The 18,848-nt window shown below is 31.3% G+C and overlaps 1 pseudogene; it reads left to right on the top strand.

Annotated features, from left to right (window-relative positions):
• The first annotated feature begins 6,335 nt into the window (after nucleotides 1–6,335).
• On the top strand, nucleotides 6,336–6,635 carry LOC124095162 (large ribosomal subunit protein mL63-like; annotated as a pseudogene).
• The last annotated feature ends 12,213 nt before the right edge of the window (nucleotides 6,636–18,848 follow it).

Here is an 18,848-nt window from a genome sequence, read left to right as displayed (position 1 = left end):
GGGCCACGTGAAGTGGCAATTTGGCAAGCCTAGATTCACATAATCAATATATTGCATTCTGTGTTTTAACTTTTTGACATTTTGCTAATGAACAACTATGTGGCAATTATTTTCAAACTGGTGATTGATTTAATAATAATTATAGACTAAAAGCATTATGAAATATTATTACTTAGACAAGGAGTGAGTGCAGTGACAATTTCTAAGTGTAAGTGGAGTTTTTGTTTTATTTGAAAATTAGGTAAAATTATTCTTTAACAAAACACCTCTGAAAATCTGTGATTAATAATCATCCTGATGTCAAATTATTATTTGGGCCATCTTCATTATTTCCTGTTTGATCAGGCTCAATCCTACCTCTGGGGTTACATAAAACCCATATGTTCTATCAAACTTATCCTGAACACACTTCAAAACATGAAAGTGTTTTGTTCTTTTTTTTAATCCCTTTTAAACCATTTCTTGATAAATTGTATATGTACACATAAAATGCCTCATTATCGCCAAAGCTCATAACTAAATGGGTCTTGGCTATTTAATATGTACACAGTTTATTTTATATTCCCCACAGAAATATACATTCCTGACAATGATTGAATGTAAAATGTTCTGTCTTTTTTATAGCAAATGTTTCAATGTCTCATCCATGGTTCTCATGCAAGACATGTTTATTGGACTGATATTTTTGTTGTAGAGATGATTGATGAATTTTATGCTATGAATCAGTTGCCATAATCAGAAAGATGAATTATCAGAATATCAGGTGTATTTATCATGTCAATATGTATTGAGCTTGATCAGTAAGTTCTCTAAGCTAAAATGAGGAAGCTTTTATTATTGCAGAAGCACCAAACTAAATGAACAATTACAGTACTCTCTTTTCTTAAAAAAAAATTGACCAAGCAGTGTTAAGGAAAAACATAAAAACTGATTTTTGCAAATATTGTTCCATGTTATCATATGCGTTAGAATTTTTTATATATTTCTGCCCATCCACCATTACTTGGTATTGCCAATTATATTGGTTCTTCAGCAGGCTTCTTCTGCAAAAAAGAGTTTGATAATTAATTAAAAATAATTTGAAAAGAGAATTGACTTTTCTTAGTTGAAAACTTTGTTGGAGAGAGCTCCCCTTTGGAAATTTTTATTATTTTTTTTCAGTATAATTGAGAATTTATGAGCCTTTCCCAAGAGATGGCACTGTTCAGAATGTCATTGTATATATTAAAACATTTTGGCTGAATATCAACTCCACGAGAGTGTTTCCAATATTATCCCAGCTCATAGATAGGGCCACATGCAAAGAAGTTTAATAATTTGTACAAGGTCATATTCTAAGAGGAGATGGAAATTGGAACCCTGGCAACCTAACTCAAAAAGTGGCTTCATAATCATTTCCAATCTTCTTTATTTCCTTAGCCATATTGCTTCACTGAACTAGAACCATTGAAAATTTTGTTTCCATTTAGTAAAGGTAAGCTTATAGCACAATCTAAACATCACTTCTGGAGGAATTTATCCATGAGTGACTCTAGACTCAGTGTTTCCCAGTATCTTCTATCATTTCAGAAGTTTCTTGGAGATTTCCACTTGTGTATATGGAGTTGTCATTCTGAATTTAAAGTGTACTAAGAAGTTTGAAGATGGGGTGGAGAGGAGAAGGTCGGATTTACCATTCTGAATATCCTCAGTCAGTATGATTACTATTTATCAAGCTCATACTAAGCTTCTAATTCCATTTTAGCCATTTTTTTCCCTAAAGGAAAATGTCTATGTTCAGTTTTTCCCCTATAATTTATCTTCTGTATCTGCCTACCACATTTGTTTTCAAAAAATATCATTTTAGGATAGTAAAAACCTGATATTGATGTAATACAATTCTTTATGTAATATTTAAAGGCTTTACATGCCCTACACCATAATCTTTGTATTAATTATCCCAACAAATTTCTTCATATGTGCCAAATTATTTCTCCATTATTGCTGGACATATTCCTTTAGATCCCTATGGGTTATGGGTCCCCTCCTACCCAGAAATTCCATGTACTCTCTACTCTTCACTTTTAGTCATATATTTTCTTTTCTCTATAAAACCAACTTTAATTCTCCCGGACTTAACTACTTATTTTCCTCCCACAGAATGCTTGCATTAAGCCCTTGTCCTGTGAAATCTCAACTGATACCCTAGGACACGGTTGTTACTTCTCTAAAGTGACTTTTAAGTCACTAAAATTTCTATTTTTTTGTTGTTTCCATGTACTACATTGTTTTGCGTTTTCTATTCATTCTTACTTCACATCCTACCACAAAATCTACGTTGTATGTGTATATGTGTGTGTGTAAAATAATGTCCTTTTATCTTCATTCTGTAGCATAGAGCTTTGAATATGTTAAGTGTTCCTAGAGATTAATGATAAAACATATTTTAGCAAAACCTGTCTAACAATACACATTATATAAATGCATTAATTAAGAACGCTTCAAAATATGTATAATTAATGTATTTTAAACAACTAAATCATAAGATGGGTAAAGAAAAATGTATACATATATTTAATATAATTTTAAAATATTATTCTTACAAGAAATTTGTGCTGTCCCCAATTTTTAATCCATTACAAATTAACCATGATTATGCATTTCAAAGTGTTGCAAGAGAATCAATAGGAGTTCAAAAGAAAATATTTATATATATAAACTTGGGAAGGAAAAAAATACTTATCCCAAGTTTATTGAAAATAACCCTAAGAGTAGGAATGTGTTTTTTTGAAAACTTACATATTTTACTCTCATATTTTTAATACTTTATTTTTAATTAAAATACAACCTGTTGGTTCTGTGGGTGAACCAGCTGGGATTTATGCACTATAATCTTTGTATTTTTAAATAAAAATTCAAAAATAAAATGAAATAAAGACATTCAACTTTAATAAAATTCAAAGAGCTAGCAAGATCATTACTTTTGTATTCAAATGGCCTCAAATATTTTGTAGGATTGTGTCATTGAAATAAAAATGGGTTTGTATTCAGAATATCAGTATTTTTTGCTTAGTCTTCAGTGAACATTTACTGTAAAATTTTACATATCATTTAACTTACTAAATAATTAGTGTTATGACCTATTCTCTTAAAATTTGATTAATGACATTTCTGCATTGTAAATAGAAATAAAGAGGACAATAGATGTAAAAATATATTACATACTGCTTGGAAAAAAATAGCAAAGAATATCACTTGAATTTGAATTTTAGAAAGCATTAAGCAAGGGATTTAATTTGAAAAAAATGTAATCTATACATTTATCTTACTCTTCTATAGCTTATCACACAGATATAGTGAAAAAAAAAGTGTATTTCACAATGGGATGCTATAATGAACTTTACAACGGATACTGTATAAGTACACAGTATCAGAAGACACTATTATAAATAATTATATACCATCAAATTGGAAGACAGAAGAAATGGATCAACTATAAATATGCCACCTACTGAGACTGAAACCAGACAAAAATAGAAAACATGAATAAACAATATGTAAGAAATTGAATTAGTGATAAACAACAACAAAAACACCTCTCAGAACCTGATGGCTTCACTTTTGAACTCCATCAAATATTTAAAGAAGGACTCACATCAATCCTACTTGAATGTCTCCAAAAAAATGAAGATTATGGAAGTATGGAATACTTACAAATTCATTTTATGAGGTCAAAATTACCTTGATAACAACAAATCCAGCAAAAATAATCACCAGTAAAAAAGTCACTGGTGAATATTCCCAGTGGACATAGATGAAAAAATTTTTCATAAAATATGAGCAAAATAACACCCATTAAGAGGTTTGTACACATTTGTCAACAACACATTAAGAGGATCATACACATTTGTCACACAAGAATTATTTAAGCCTGGGATGTAAGGATGGTTCTACATATGCAACTCATTAAATGTGATATATTGCATTAAATAAAAAATAAAACATCATGTAATCATCTTTATAGATGAATAAAAATGTTTTAACAACTCAACATTATTCCTTAACAAAAATTCTCAAATTTATATTTATACATATAGAAAAAAATATATCTGAACATAAGAAAGGTCATACCTGGCAAAAACACACACACAAAAATAAGCAATTATACTCAACATGAAAATCTGGAAGCTTTTCCTTGGAGATCAAAAACAAATAAAAGGTGTCCACAATCACCATTTTAATTTAAAACATGATAGAAGTACTAGCAATTACATGAGAAAAACAAATAAAATACATCAGAATTACATAGAAGTGAAATTGCCCCCAACTGGGGGTAACATGATCTTATATATAGAAAAGCCTAAAGAATCTCTCAAAACATTGCTATAAGTTATAAACAAATTTGGTAAAGTGGTAGGATAAAAATCAGCATACAAAAGCCAGTAAATACACCTGTACACTAACAAGAAATCAATAATATAATTCCATTTACAATAGCATAAAAAATGTCTCAAGGAATTCATTCAGCCAAGGAGGTGAATATGTACACATTGAAAACTACAAAACATTAATAAAATGTTAAAGAATATACAAATAAATAGAAAGTTACCCTATATTCATGCATTTGGAGAATTAATATTGTTAAAAGGTTCACATAATCCCAAGTGATCAAAAGTTTTAATGTGATCCATATAAAAATTCTAACGGAGTTTTTAACATAAATAGAAAAAGAATCCTAAAATTTGCATGACACAAGTGACAGAATGGCTACAGAAGAAAATAAAAACCTGGAGACATGACACTACCTTAATTTAGTCTCCAAATCCACAAAGTATAAGAACAGATGCATAGACCAAAATAACAGAATAGCAAGCTAAGGAATAAATCCATATATTTACAGTTAATTTACTTTTAACAAAAAGGACCAAGAACACAAAAAGATAGTCTCTTATATGTACGGTATTAGGATAATTGAGTATTCATAGATAATAGAATGAAATTAGAGCCCTTTCTTATACCATATACAAGAAAAAACAATTCAAAGTGCATTTCAGACATAAGACCTGAAGCTTTAAAACAATAAGAAGGAAACAGCAAAAAACAAACAAAAAAAAAAACTTCTTTACATTGGCTAGGGAATGATTTTTTGGATGTGATCACAAAAGTACAGGAATCTAAAGCAAAAAGCACACAAATGAAACCTTATCAAACTAAAGAGCTCTGCTCGACAAAGGAAATAATCAACAGAAATAAAACCAATGAGAACAGGATAAAAGAGTAGCATGTTTGTATACAAAATATTTAAGGGATGATAATGAACACAAATTCAAGAAAATAAATAAGCTCATTAAAAAAAAGACAAAAATCTGAATAGACATTTCTCTAAAGAAGACCTATAAATTGGCAACAGGTATATGAAAAAAGTGCTCAACCTCACCAATCATCAGAGAAATGCAAATAAAAGCCACAATAAGAGAATGCATCAGATCTTCTAAGGTGACCATTCTCAAAAAGACAATAAATAGCAAATGTGGTGGAGGTATGGAGAGAAGGGAACCATTGTATACTGTTTTGGGATATAAAAAACAGTACAGTCATTTTGGAAAACAGTATAGAATATCCTCAAGGAATTTTTAAGTATAAAAGTACATATATGATCCAGCAATCTCACTGCTGGATCATATATATATCCAAAGGAAATGAAATCAGTATGTAGAAGAGGTATCACACTGGATTATTCTTAACAGCCAAGACATGATAAAATTGCCCATCTGTGAAAGGATTAGAAGAAGAAGAAAGAAGGAAGAGGAGGAGGAGGAAGAGGAGGAGGAGGAGGAGGAGAAATGTGGTGTAAGGACACAGTGAAATACTACCCAGCCCTATAAAAGGAAATCTGTCACTTGTTACAACATTCATGGACTTGAAGGATGTACACTGAGTGAACTGAACTCCACACAGAAAAACACATTCTGAATGATTTTATTTAAATGTAAAATCTAAAATAGTTACTCGAAGCAGAATGTAGTTGGTTGCCTCAACTCTGGGTGAGAAAAAATGGGGATGTTTTTACTAAACCGTACAAAGTTTAAGTTAAGTAAGTTATGGAAATTTCCTTTATAACATGGAAATTGCATAGTTTCAAACTATACCATACTTTGTTGCATAGTTGAATATTGTTAAGAGAAAAGCACAGTTGGTGTACGCCTGTGTTCCCAGTGACTTGGGAGGCTAAAACAGGAGGATCACAAGTTTGAGGCCAGATTCAGCAATTTAGCAAGACCCTGTCTCAAAATCAAAAATTTGCGTCAGCCGGCTGCAGGAAGGATTCAAAAGTTCTGAGGAGTGCGGTTGAAACCATGTTCCTCACTGCTGTTCCCTGCCACAATTGCATTCCTGGAAGGCAGTGGAATCATGTTACTGGAAGGCAGCTGATGGTGGTGTCTTTGCTAGAGAAATGGAACATGATTCCTCTCCTGGAGATTGAGGCGAAGAACCACTACTGATTGAGCATGCTTTACCTGAGTGCAGAGTGTGAGTACCACCATGCCACAATGCAGAGGGCACAGGCTTTAGAGGCCATCAAGGCGGCCAGCACTCCCAGGTTTCCTCCGCATAGATTTGTTGCTGACCTGCTGAACCATCTCAATGTCGCCTAGAGACGGCTCTAACCCTGAACCATCACCGATGGATCTTACAAAAATCTGGGTTGCCCTGTCTTTACCTGGTTCTGGAACTGAAAACAAACAAAAACCTGTAGTTTCTATTAAAATATGAGCTTTTAGGTCAGAATCTTGTTAAAACAAACATGAGCTTAGTGGTCGATATATAGAATATCTGGGGCTCAAAACATTTTGATATTTAAAAGTGTAATCACTGACCTAACGTATTTTGATTCTTAACCTGATAGGGAGATACCAGAGATTTCTTGAGTCACAATTGAAATAAATTATTTTACATGAAAGCCCTAATAAAACTACAAACTATGAAAAAAAATTAAATATTAAAAAAAGACAAAGATATGGGTTAGTTGTAGCGAACCCCTGACTTCAAATCCTACTACCATACACATGAAAAACAGACAATTGCTAACAGATTAGATCTTAAATGATTTCACCAAAAAAAAAAAAAAAAACAGGATGTGAGGGGATGGATGTATGGATATTCTAACAAGCTTGATCAAATAATTTCTCTTTGTGTATATATGTACATCTAAAAACAACATATGGTATACCATGAATAAATATTTTATGTGTATATTATATATTGCATATACCAAGATGCAGAGAAATGAAAAAAAATAGGAGAAAGCTCACAATAGTAGTTATAATATTAAAACAAATTATTGAAAATTCAAATTACACTTATGCTGAACTTTTTTATTATGAGTTCTAAATTGTATAGCCGATAATAATTGTAGATAGCAGTAAGAACTCAGATTTGAAATGCAGTTTTGATCCGAAATACCTGTGGAAAATTGGAAAAATAAGTTAATCCCTATGTACCTCTCCAAGCATAATAGAGAATGTTCATTCCTAACTTCTCATACTCAAAATTTTAAAAACGTATAATTCATAATCACATCAGAAAAACAAATGTCAAAATGTAAGTAAAATTTTCCCAAAGATTATAGTTAGTAAATATAACTGAGACAGCTTCTACCCCAAAATAGGCAGTCTGCAAATTACTTTGAATCTTTTCTTCATTTTTTATCTATGATATACATTATACCCTAAATCACACTGTTTAATTCTGTATGAAGAATTAGAAATAATAATACATTGGGTACCATATTTTTGAGACTCAAAATAATTGCATTGAGTAAGCTTGTGAACCAAGTAAAAAATGCAGAAATATATATGTGCATACATATACATGTATTTAATATATACTATTTATATATATTACATATTACAATTTCTACATATACATGTATATATGCACACACATATATATGTATATATAATGCACAGAAAAACATATATGTGTATATATATATATATATATATATATATATATATATATATAATTGAGTAGCAATAATGCATTAGTGTTAAATTTCCTTCCCATACACAATACTTCAGTGATCCCAATCATTACATATGTGCTGTAGTTCTAAATCTTAAAACTTCTTCTTTATGAAACTTCTTTACGTTCAAATAAAATGTAATGAGAATTAATTGACACACTTTTTCATTGATTGTTCTAGCCCTGCTCAATTACATTGTAGACAACTAAAGTAAGTTTGCTTTTACCATGAATAAAGGAACATGTCCCTATGACCTCAGCAATAGACTTGGATAGAATAGACACTATTATGGAAAGTCTGGTTGGGAGATATTACTCAAAAAAACTTAATTTTTCATATGAGATGTTAAACATGTTTTTATTGAGCTAAAAAAAAAAAAAAAAAAAAACTAAGGCCATTTAAATATTCCTTTGGTGGCCCCAAAGAGCCATTCTGTGTTGATGTTGGAATAATGAGCCTCATGCAGCTGAGACCGTGAAGCCTATTCAGAAAATATTAATTCGAGCAGTGTGATCTAGAGTATATGTAACCAGCAATGCTAGAAGGTGAGTTATAGAAGTACTCATATGTCAAGCCTTTATAGTATTAACTTACTGTATATCTTTATCTATTTTCTCATTCATTATGCCTTAATTTTTGTAACACATGCTCAATATATATTTTTATGAATAAAATAGTGTCAGTGTATAAATTTAAAAATATATATGTCCAGACTCTTTGCCAGTTAAGTTCTTTAATTATGTTCCCTCCTGTTCCCCAAAGCAAGACCTATTGCTTGGAGGATTCATCTCTTCTATCTTGTATTCTTACTCACCGCTTCCCTGATTCTTTGCTCTTCCTGTCTATGTAGCCTGAAATTTATCCAAGATCTTGGCTCTCTTTAATTGCTTTCTGGCTTAGATTTTTTCACAGGTGTTGTGCTTCTGCTACTACCATTCAGGAAGACAGGACTAAAACAAAACAACTCATGATTTCAAATCACGATTTTGAGATAGTTCCAGGAAAATAATATTTGTAATACAATTTTAAACTGAGTTGTTTATGACATTGTATATGTTAGTTATTTAGTCAGGAATAGGAATTTTGAAAATTAATTCTTAATAATTTTGCAGTTCATAATGACACAAATAAACTGGTAATTTATATGCAGTTCAATGTTTTTCAGATCACACTTTTTCAGCAACTTTATCATCTAAAATAGTACCTCTCCAGTAACAATTTAATATTTTTCCCTACTATTAACAAGTGGAAAAAGATGTAAAGAATGTAAACATGAGTAAGCACATTGGGAGACACTTAAAATAAGAAGTTTGAGCAGGGCTTAAACGGTAGGCTACATAATAGTTGAAGGCCCATGAGTCTTGCAATCGATTGAGAATAAAGATATTTGTTAAAAATGTGAGCTCAACATTTTAAAAATAAATATAAAACAGAAACACAATCATTAGGAGAATTAACATCAGTTTCAAAAGTATTTCATTTAGATTTTTTTTGTGTGTGGTAAAATTAAGGAAGCAGTATCTGTTTTGGTTCTGCCATAACATTCAGGGAAGGCCAAGAGGAACAAGTAAATTTAATACCTTCCTTTAAAAAAAGGATGGCGATGAAAGTTTTAAACTATAAATCACTATTAATTTTTGTTCTTTGTAAATCTTTTTGTTCTAAGCCACATGCAGATTTGAATATATAATATGTATCAGAGAATACAATAGGTTTGGAAGAAAACTAAATGTGGGGAATCTCAAGAACTTACACATATTTCAATTTTATAATAAGGTTTTAGAAAACAATGATTTGTAAAGAATAAAGTAGTTGGTCTGGGTAGAGACATCCATTTTGCAAAGTGGGATTTTATTTTTCACCACAAGAAGAATTTGATAATAGAATTTTCTTCCAAATATTGGACCCTGTAATACTGAGGACAATTTCTATTTTAAATGTTTTTCTCAATTCAAATTATGCTCACACCATGGATTTCATGTTCTGATTATAGCTACACCACAGAGGAGGAAAATGTCTGGAAATACTTGCTTTATAGAGGCACCCTTTCTAAAGTGTTTTGAGAAAATGGAAGTCCTGAGAAGTTATTTCCTTTGCTCTGCCAGTCTTAAGCAAGCAGATCTTCAATCAAGGAGGAGCCACAGCAATTCTTCCTGCTATCAGGAAAAGATGGTATAAACTTCAGAAATTCAGGGGCAGGAGTTTGCATTTGCCCAGTACTCTTCTTTTGTGCTTTCACCATGTGCATTTCATTTTAAAGAAATGATTACCATATGGTTTGATTCCTTTACACTCAGCTTATAAAAGTATTGTGTTTTAGAAGGTATTTGATGTCTGCAGAGTTTCTGAGCATTTTTATAAGCCATTTATTAAAACCAGGAAGTTATATTTTGTCAGCAGATGAAATTAAATACCAAATGGTTCATACATACTAAAAAAAAAAAAACCCTCCCAAATCTATGAATAAATATATATTACAGAATAACTTTTTATATTCATTTTCTTGCTTCTATGATTTTGTTTATGAAATCTCAGCTAAATAGAGAATTGAGGTAATTATTTGCAAAATTCAAATTAAACTGTTTTTTTTTCTAATTGTTAGTTTGTAATTTCCCTTTAAAATATTTTTTAAAAGATATAGTAAATTACTAATTATAAATTCATCCAAATTCCACTGAACTGTGTGTAAATATTGCCATACCTGTACAATTGACATGTTTGAAAATAGGATAAGAATATGAACATTGTGAATTCTGTTGACTGGTTTTGTGACAAGGAAATTCCAGAAGCCAAAACCACATATTATAGGAAACTGTAGGTACAACGAACTTTTGGAGTTTTAACTTGACTTTCACTACTTTTTAAGATAAAATTGCTTATTCAAGTGAAAAGTCTTATTCATCTGGTAGGTTTAATTGATAATAAATAATTAATTCTGAACATCTCATAAACTAATATCTACGTGGCAAGCATTAAAAAACTAAATAAATAAGAACTTTGTTCTGTTTTCAGTGGAAAAAAAGAATATAAATTGACTATTTTTTGTGTTTAAAATTATTTTTTTTAATTTTTTAAATCAAAGGAGTTTTTTTTTAATTTCTTTTCTCTACTCCATATCTAAAATCAGCTCATCTTAATCTCTAAAGTATAATATTTTAGCTAAGTAACTTGTTACCTGTACATTAAAATTCAGCAATGTCATATTATTCTGCTTTGTCATATATCTCTTAGAATTTTCTCAAATTCAGCCAGACATGCTGATGCATACCTGTTATACTAGTGATTCATGAGGCTGATGTAGGAAGATTGTAATTTTGAGATGGGCTCAGAAGGGATACCCTGTCTCAAAATAAAAAATTTGTGGGGCAGTGGTAGAGCACCTTTGGTTTCAGTTCCCCATACCAAAGCAACAACAACAAAAAACAAAGAAATAAACTCCAGTCTTCTCAGAATCTTACTGATGTGATGCATGACATTTCTATGGGTGCCCATACATAGTAACTCTTTTATGGTCACATTTATTCAAAGAAATAATGTGAAAAAATTTATTTTATCTCAAAGGAGAAAATGCTTTTCTTTCCTAAGGTAGTTGTTTCTGAGTAATATATACTAAGCATATGTATATAAATTATGATGTGTAATTATTTATTTTTTATATGTTTTTGTCCTCATGTATTTTTATTTATTTATTTATTTGTGTGTGTGTGTGTGTGTGTGTATGTGGTACAAGGGATTGAACTCAGAGGCACTGGACCACTAAGCCACATCTCATCCCTATTTTGTATTTTATTTAGAGACAGGGTCTTACTGAGTTGCATAGCACCTCACTTTTGCTGAGGCTGGCTTTGAACTCACCATCTTCCTGCCTCCGCCTTCTGAGCCTTCGGGATTACAGGAATATGCCACTGCGCCTGGCTCTCATTTACTTTTTGTAGACATAGTTCTATGCATTGTAATATATACACCATAATTATCATAATGTCAGGTTCTTCTTATTATAACATTTAAGAACATTAACAATATTAAAACATCTTTTATCACCCACCATCCTTTCTGCAATTTTTGTCATATAATTACATATACAAATTAATTTTTTTCAATATGGTTATTTACATTTTTTGTTTTGTTGTTTACACTTTTGTTTCTCTTCATTCCATCCTATAGCTTTGATTGTAAAGAGCTTTTTTCATCATTTTTATTATAGTGTTCTACCACTGACACATTTTCTCTTCCTTTGCTTACCTTCAATGGTTATTATTAAATTTATTTTTATTAAACTTTATTAAACTAGTTTTTAAAGGATATTTTCAAGTTATGAGAAACTGCTTAAAAATTATGCTGTCAGATTCACCATTTTTAGTGTTATTTCACTGTCTTTTGATGCCCTTTGTTCTAAATAAAAAAAAAAATGTTATTTTTTGAATGAAGTCCTTCTATGTAATTTGTCTTTTTGAAGTTGAACCTAAGATTTTTCTCTTTATCTTTGATTTTTACCAATTTGCCACTGAAATTTCTGGATCTGATGATATTTACATAAATTCTTTCAGTATTTTTCTGATTTACATGAATCTATATGAGGATAACCTATGTTTTATTTTTTATTTTTTTATTTATTTATCTTTCATTACATTTTTGAATGTTCAAGAAAATTTCTCTGAGGCTCCAACTTCATATATGTTCACATGTGATATTTTCACATGTGATAGGTCATGGATCTGCTCATATTTTCCATTTATCTTAAATTCGTTTTGCCCTATTCTCTGTTCTATAGTATAGATTAATTATCTTCATTTTTTTTTTCAAAATCCTTGACTATTTCTTGAGTTATTGCCACTTTGCCCTGATATTTACTCAGTGAATTTTTTTGTTTCTGACATTATATGTTTAGTTCTGTTATTTACATTTGGTTTAATTTCTTCACAATAATTTTCCAAATGTTCATTATCGATTAACCTTTTGCCTTAAGATCATGCTTATATGTATAATGAAGTTTTTAATGTTCTTATCTGCTATAGCCAGCATCTGGCTCATATTGAGATGATTTCTACTTAACAAACAAACAAACAAAAAAATAACTATGCATCTCATAGACTTTTATCTAGCTAGTGTCCTGGCTGTCCAGTTTTTGTTTTAAGTTGTGTACTAGGGAAGATACATTGTAAAGTTTCTGACCTATATTGTCTTCCCATAAATATCTTAATGTTTTGATCTCCCCAACAGGAAAATGATTGGATATATTTTCAATAATTATAAACTCATTTTCCTAGAAAAATTTTGGTAGGAAGATAATGGTATGGATTGTACCATAACTAAAAAATACGGACCTTTTCTCTTTTAAGATTTTTTTTTTTCAGTTAATCTTATGCCATCCCCAACTCTTATCTTTTCTTTCAACAACCACAGGTGTTTTTCAACAGACTAAAATCAATGAACAGACTACTGTTCTTTTGCTACAGTCACTATTTTTTTGTGGAGGAGGGTCCCAGGGATTGAACTCGGGTCACTTGATCACTGAGCCACATCGCCAGCCTTATTTTGCATTTTATTTAGAGACAGGATCTCACTGAGTTGCTTTGCACCTCGATTTTGCTGAGGGCTTAGAATTCAACCTCCCAAGCTGCTGGGGTTACAGATGTGCGACACTATGCCCAGCTATAGTTATTATTGTTGGTAAATGTTTATTTAATTGTTGGTGCTATTTTTATTCTATGAATAATTTAAAATTGCTTTAAATTATTTCTTGGAAGTATGTTCATTAAATTATAATAAAGAAGCATTTCTATTCTAACTGGATTTTTATGCATTTTACAAATCTAAAAAACAATCTAGAATTAATCTAATCCTCCCATGCTCTCCCTCCCTACCTCTCTATGAGTTACCCCCCTTATATCAGAGAAAACATTCAGTATTTGTTTTTTGGGGATTGGCTGACTTCACTTAAAAATAATAAAATAAATTTTAAAAAATCTAAAAAACAAGTAGAGAACAAAAGTTTTCTAAATGTTCTTTGTGACTGCTAGTGCATCCATAAAGTTTCTTTTTCAGAAATACCTTTCTTTAATAGTATTATTTTAAAAAAAAAAAAAAAAACAAAGAAGAAATGAAAATATATACTAAGAATATAATATTGCATTTGTTATATTTTTCTCTTTTATAAACAATTAATTAATTAATTAATTAATCAACTTATTTATTATTAGCATTTTTTGTACTATGGATTAAACCCAGGGGTTCTCTGCCAATAAGCTACTTTTCATCTTTTTTGTTTTTATTTAGGGACAGGGTATGTCTGATTTGCTTGGAACTTTGCTAAGTTGCTAAGGCTGCCCTTAAATTTTCTGATCCCCTGCCTGTCTCTCCCAAGTTGCTGGAGTTACATGTGGGCACCACCACCCTGGCTTTATAGACCATATATTAAATATTAATGGTATACTGCTGTGTTATGGTTTGGAGCTAGAATGTTTCCTAAAATGCTTATATTTTAAAAACTTGATCCTCAATTTGGCAAAGTCTAGAGATGAGGTTTTTAGGCAATGTTTAGGGTTCTGTCTTCATTAGTGGATTCATCCACAAATGAGCAAATCATTTAGCTGTCAATGGATTTATCCAACAAATGGATTACTCCATTTGTAATTCTAAGCAGAGGGATATAGTTAGAGGAAGTAGATCACTGGGGATGTTCCTTTGGGGACTATATTTGACCCCTGGCATCTCTACTTCATGGCTACCATGATCCGATCAGTTTTCCTTCAGCACAGCCTTCTGCAATGATTCTGCCTCACCTCAAGTCCAGAGCAATTGAAATGGCAAACCATAGACTAAGATCTCTAAAAAAGTCAGCCAAAATAAACTGTTCCTTCTTTAAGCTGTTCTTGTTAAGTATTTTGGACTCAGCAACTAAAATCTGACTAACACATGCTGTCAGTATTTTAAAATAATATTACATAAAAAAAATATTTGTATAAACAAACTTAATAATACTCAACATGACTAAAAACAAGAATTAATCAAGTTTTAAAATATATTATGATGACAAATAAAATAAAATATGAAGAAACAAGGGAGACTTGATAGTGACTGCAAAAATAAACAGGGTTATACTTACACAATAGAGAAAAGAAAATGTTATAGACATGGGTCTTTTTATTAATTAAGAAAGTTTTGAGTATTAAATTGTGTAACTGAAATAATTGAGTAGAAAATGTAATTTGCTTATAGGTATCTTAATATTATAAATAAATAAAGAGATCTTTTTTTAAGAGAGAGAATTTTCAATATTTATTTTTATTTTTTTTAGTTTTCGGTGGACACAACATCTTTATTTGTATGTGGTGCTGAGGATAAAACCCGGGCCGCACGCATGCTAGGCGAGCGCGCTACCGATTGAGCCACATCTCCAGCCCAAATAAAGAGATCTTAATTCTTCAATTCTTAATACTTTAAGACCTCTTTATCTATAATATGTAATCTTGACTATTTGACCTAACTCTGACTTGACCTAATTTTTTTTATCCAGTTTTAGAATAAAAATAAGAAAAGACTGATTTTTCTTCCATGTATATTAATTTTCATATATGGTAAAATTTCAGAAAATAATACATAATTTTATTTTTAGTACACATTTGTGTACTAAAACAAAAGCATTAAATATGCCAATAAAATATTCCAGGAAAGTATATAGAGAAAATTCACATCCTAAAAGATTTGCATTCTCAAGATCAAAGTTTTCATCCTTCAGTAGAATACGCTGTACATACCAGCTGGGTCCATCATCTTGCATCCTCCATAAAGCTTTGTGTTAATGCTGAGAAATGAGTTGTTCCCCAAAACTCCTGTTAATGCAGGAATATTCAGAGGTCAAAGATTAGATTATAAGAGCTATAACCTAATCATTGCCTCTTAGTTGGAATAGACTGACTGGAGGTTCTAGGTAGGTGGGCCTGATTGGAAGAGGTGGGTCCTCTGGGGAATGCCCTGAATCTTCCCTGTGGCCCCTTCACTCTCCCTCTCTCTGCTTCCTGACCTTGCCATGTGCTGAGCAGCTTTCCTCTGCTCTAGCCTTCCCCAATAATGTACCACCTCAACTTGGGCCCAGAGCAATGTGATTTGCCTTCTATGGACTGAGACCTTGAAACCATGAGCTAACCAAATTAACTTTTCTTCCTCTATGTTGTTCTTTTATTGTTTTAGTCACAGTGACACAAAAGCTGACTAAAACACTGAGTTGGATGGGGCAACCAATGTGAATATGAAGTGCATAGTAATTGCTATGCTGTAATAAAGTCCTTTGTCTCTACCAGAAAGGTCACTGTCTTCTGTCAGAATGCATGAAAAAGATACATTAACTTGTTAGGTTTGACACAGGATAATATCTTTTACCTGTCCAGTTTTTCGACAACATCTATTAACAACTCACTGTATAGTATGAAATATGGTATGCAGCAGAGAAAATGTATTATGGATGTCAAATTGCAATACAGAGAGGTTATATGGAGAGTCCCAATAGCAAAACATTGTTAAAATTTATGTTAATGTTCTGTTCTGTTCTGTTCCAGAGAGAACTCAAGATGTGGAGGAGGATAGAGAGGGAGCTTATGAAGAATTATCAGGAATGACTTTGTAAGGAACAGACATTAAAGGTAAAAGATCAATTAAGTAGAATATTGTCACCAATAGTGTAGGTCATAAGGTAACATGAGGGGAATTAGTATGTGTACACATCTCAAATAGCAACACTGAAATTAGTCACACCAAAGTCTGAACAAGGTCCACAGTGAAGAAGCTGAGGAACTTGAGAAGGGACAGCTTGGGGCAAGGTTGAATTCTTAACAAGAAGAGGGTTCAGAGGAGACTGGCTAAAGTTAAGTCAGGCCTAAATTCATGCTAATGGCAGTCTGGATTACATAAAGCCTTCAGGTCATAGAAACTAGTTTACTTTATTTTCAAAATATGAAAAGTAATCATGGATAAAATTTTATCAGATGAGGAAATCATCTTTTTGTAAGGATTTTGATTACTTTTGCTGCTGTGTACAGAGTATGTACTGGCAGCAAGTGATATTTTGGCCTATTTATTTCAGTTAGTAATCAAAATTTGAATAGTTCCCGTGATTTATACAGAATTGCACCAAAATATCTTTTTCCCTACGTTTTTATTTAACACTATGCAATGTAGTTACTTAATGATTAACTTTGCCATAATATTTAGCATTAGAATTGAAAACCATAAAACCAAAATATAATCCATAAATTCTGTACTACTAAACAAATTTATATAGACAGTTATTAAGAACCCATGTAAATCTATGTAATCATTTTTGAAAAAGCAAAAAGCATTAAAGTAATAGAGCTGGCCTGATTACATTACATGATTAGTAAGATGAGGCAGCTTATTGTTGATATATTATGTCTATAAATAGTGTTTTTGCAATAAGGAAATAGAAGTAGCCAGACATTAGAACTGACCTTTTATGATGGATACATTCTAAGAATTAAAAGCATGCTATTTTATAATAGTGCAATAACTACTACATCAATAAAGAGTTTAGAAATGATTTTCCTCTTCACTGAATTGATCCAAGGTGTGTGATAAATGATGGGTTTAATTCAAGAATATTCAATCTATTTGGGGAAGAGGAAAAGAGACATTTCATTTTCTAGTTAACTTGGAAACATTGAAGGAGGAAATTGAATATGAAGAGGAATAGGAATGTCGCCAGAGAGTGACATCCTGTGGAATGCAAGTTTTAAGCATTGGAATTTGAACTTAGAGTGAAACATTCTATGCTGGCAACAATGTACAAGAAAGCAACAAAAAAAGAACAAATACAAGTTGTCTTTCATATTTTATGTTGTATTTGTGTATATTTTGAGCATAATTTTACTTGTTTTTGTTATTTTAGCAATCAGGAGATGAGGGTTATTATTCCAGGAAGAGTTTTTTGTTTGTTTGTTTGTTTGTTTGTTTGTTTTTCTCGAATCCTCACTAAACATGACATCTTTCAGTTAGTCTGCTTTTGAATCAGTCACCTTGAAATCTGCAAACTTTGGAACTTGTCTCATGATGGTAACAAATGTGATCCTCCCATGGAACACTGCTACAGAATTAGCTTCATCTATGGATATGTCAAAACAGAATGCCACTGCAAAATATCATTCTTATTTCCTGAATTATAAATCAATCTGCAGGATAGAAAGTGTGAGAGATAAGAAGAAATCTCCCTAAGGAAAAACTACCCAGATTCTACTGCCTCCTCACATATAGCTAAATAACACGTTATTTGAAGATGCTCATACTCCAAGTATTAAGTACTTTAAGGAATTTTTAAGTTATTTAGAAACTGAAAGCTCATACAGTTTAGGTAAGTTTATAAGAAATCAACTAAAGAAAAATCACAGTTGTTTTGATATCAAGAAAAGTGGCAATGATGGATAAAGCAGCAATCTGCACTGGAATTGTCAGGAAAAGATTTATGACAGTGACACAATGAAGGTGAATAAAAAATTAGGTACAAAATAAGGATAAGAAAGAAGATGTAGGGCATTTAAAATGAGCCTGCATTTCCTACAAATATAAGGACATATTATATTATGATGAATATATGGAATGAATTTTACCTAGTTCTGCAAAGATATATTAACATTCTACCATCGTTGACTTGGTAGAATCATGGTTGATTTTAATCAAAGAATGGCCTGAAGTACTATTGAGTTCTCTGCACTTCTTGTTTTACCGTAGAATTTCCTGCATTTCAACACTAGGTACATTTTCACATGTATATGTTGAATACAATAATGTTTAGAGAACCCGACTTTAGAAAGCAGGAGTTTATCTAAAATGTGAT

The sequence above is a fragment of the Marmota monax genome, unplaced genomic scaffold, assembly GCF_021218885.2.
Source record: "Marmota monax isolate L192 unplaced genomic scaffold, Marmota_monax_Labrador192_F-V1.1 WCK01_AAM20220418_F8-fsc00043, whole genome shotgun sequence".
Lineage (NCBI taxonomy): Eukaryota > Metazoa > Chordata > Mammalia > Rodentia > Sciuridae > Marmota > Marmota monax.
The sequence above is the reverse complement of the archived record's forward strand: the minus strand, read 5'-3'. Positions and strand labels throughout refer to the sequence as shown.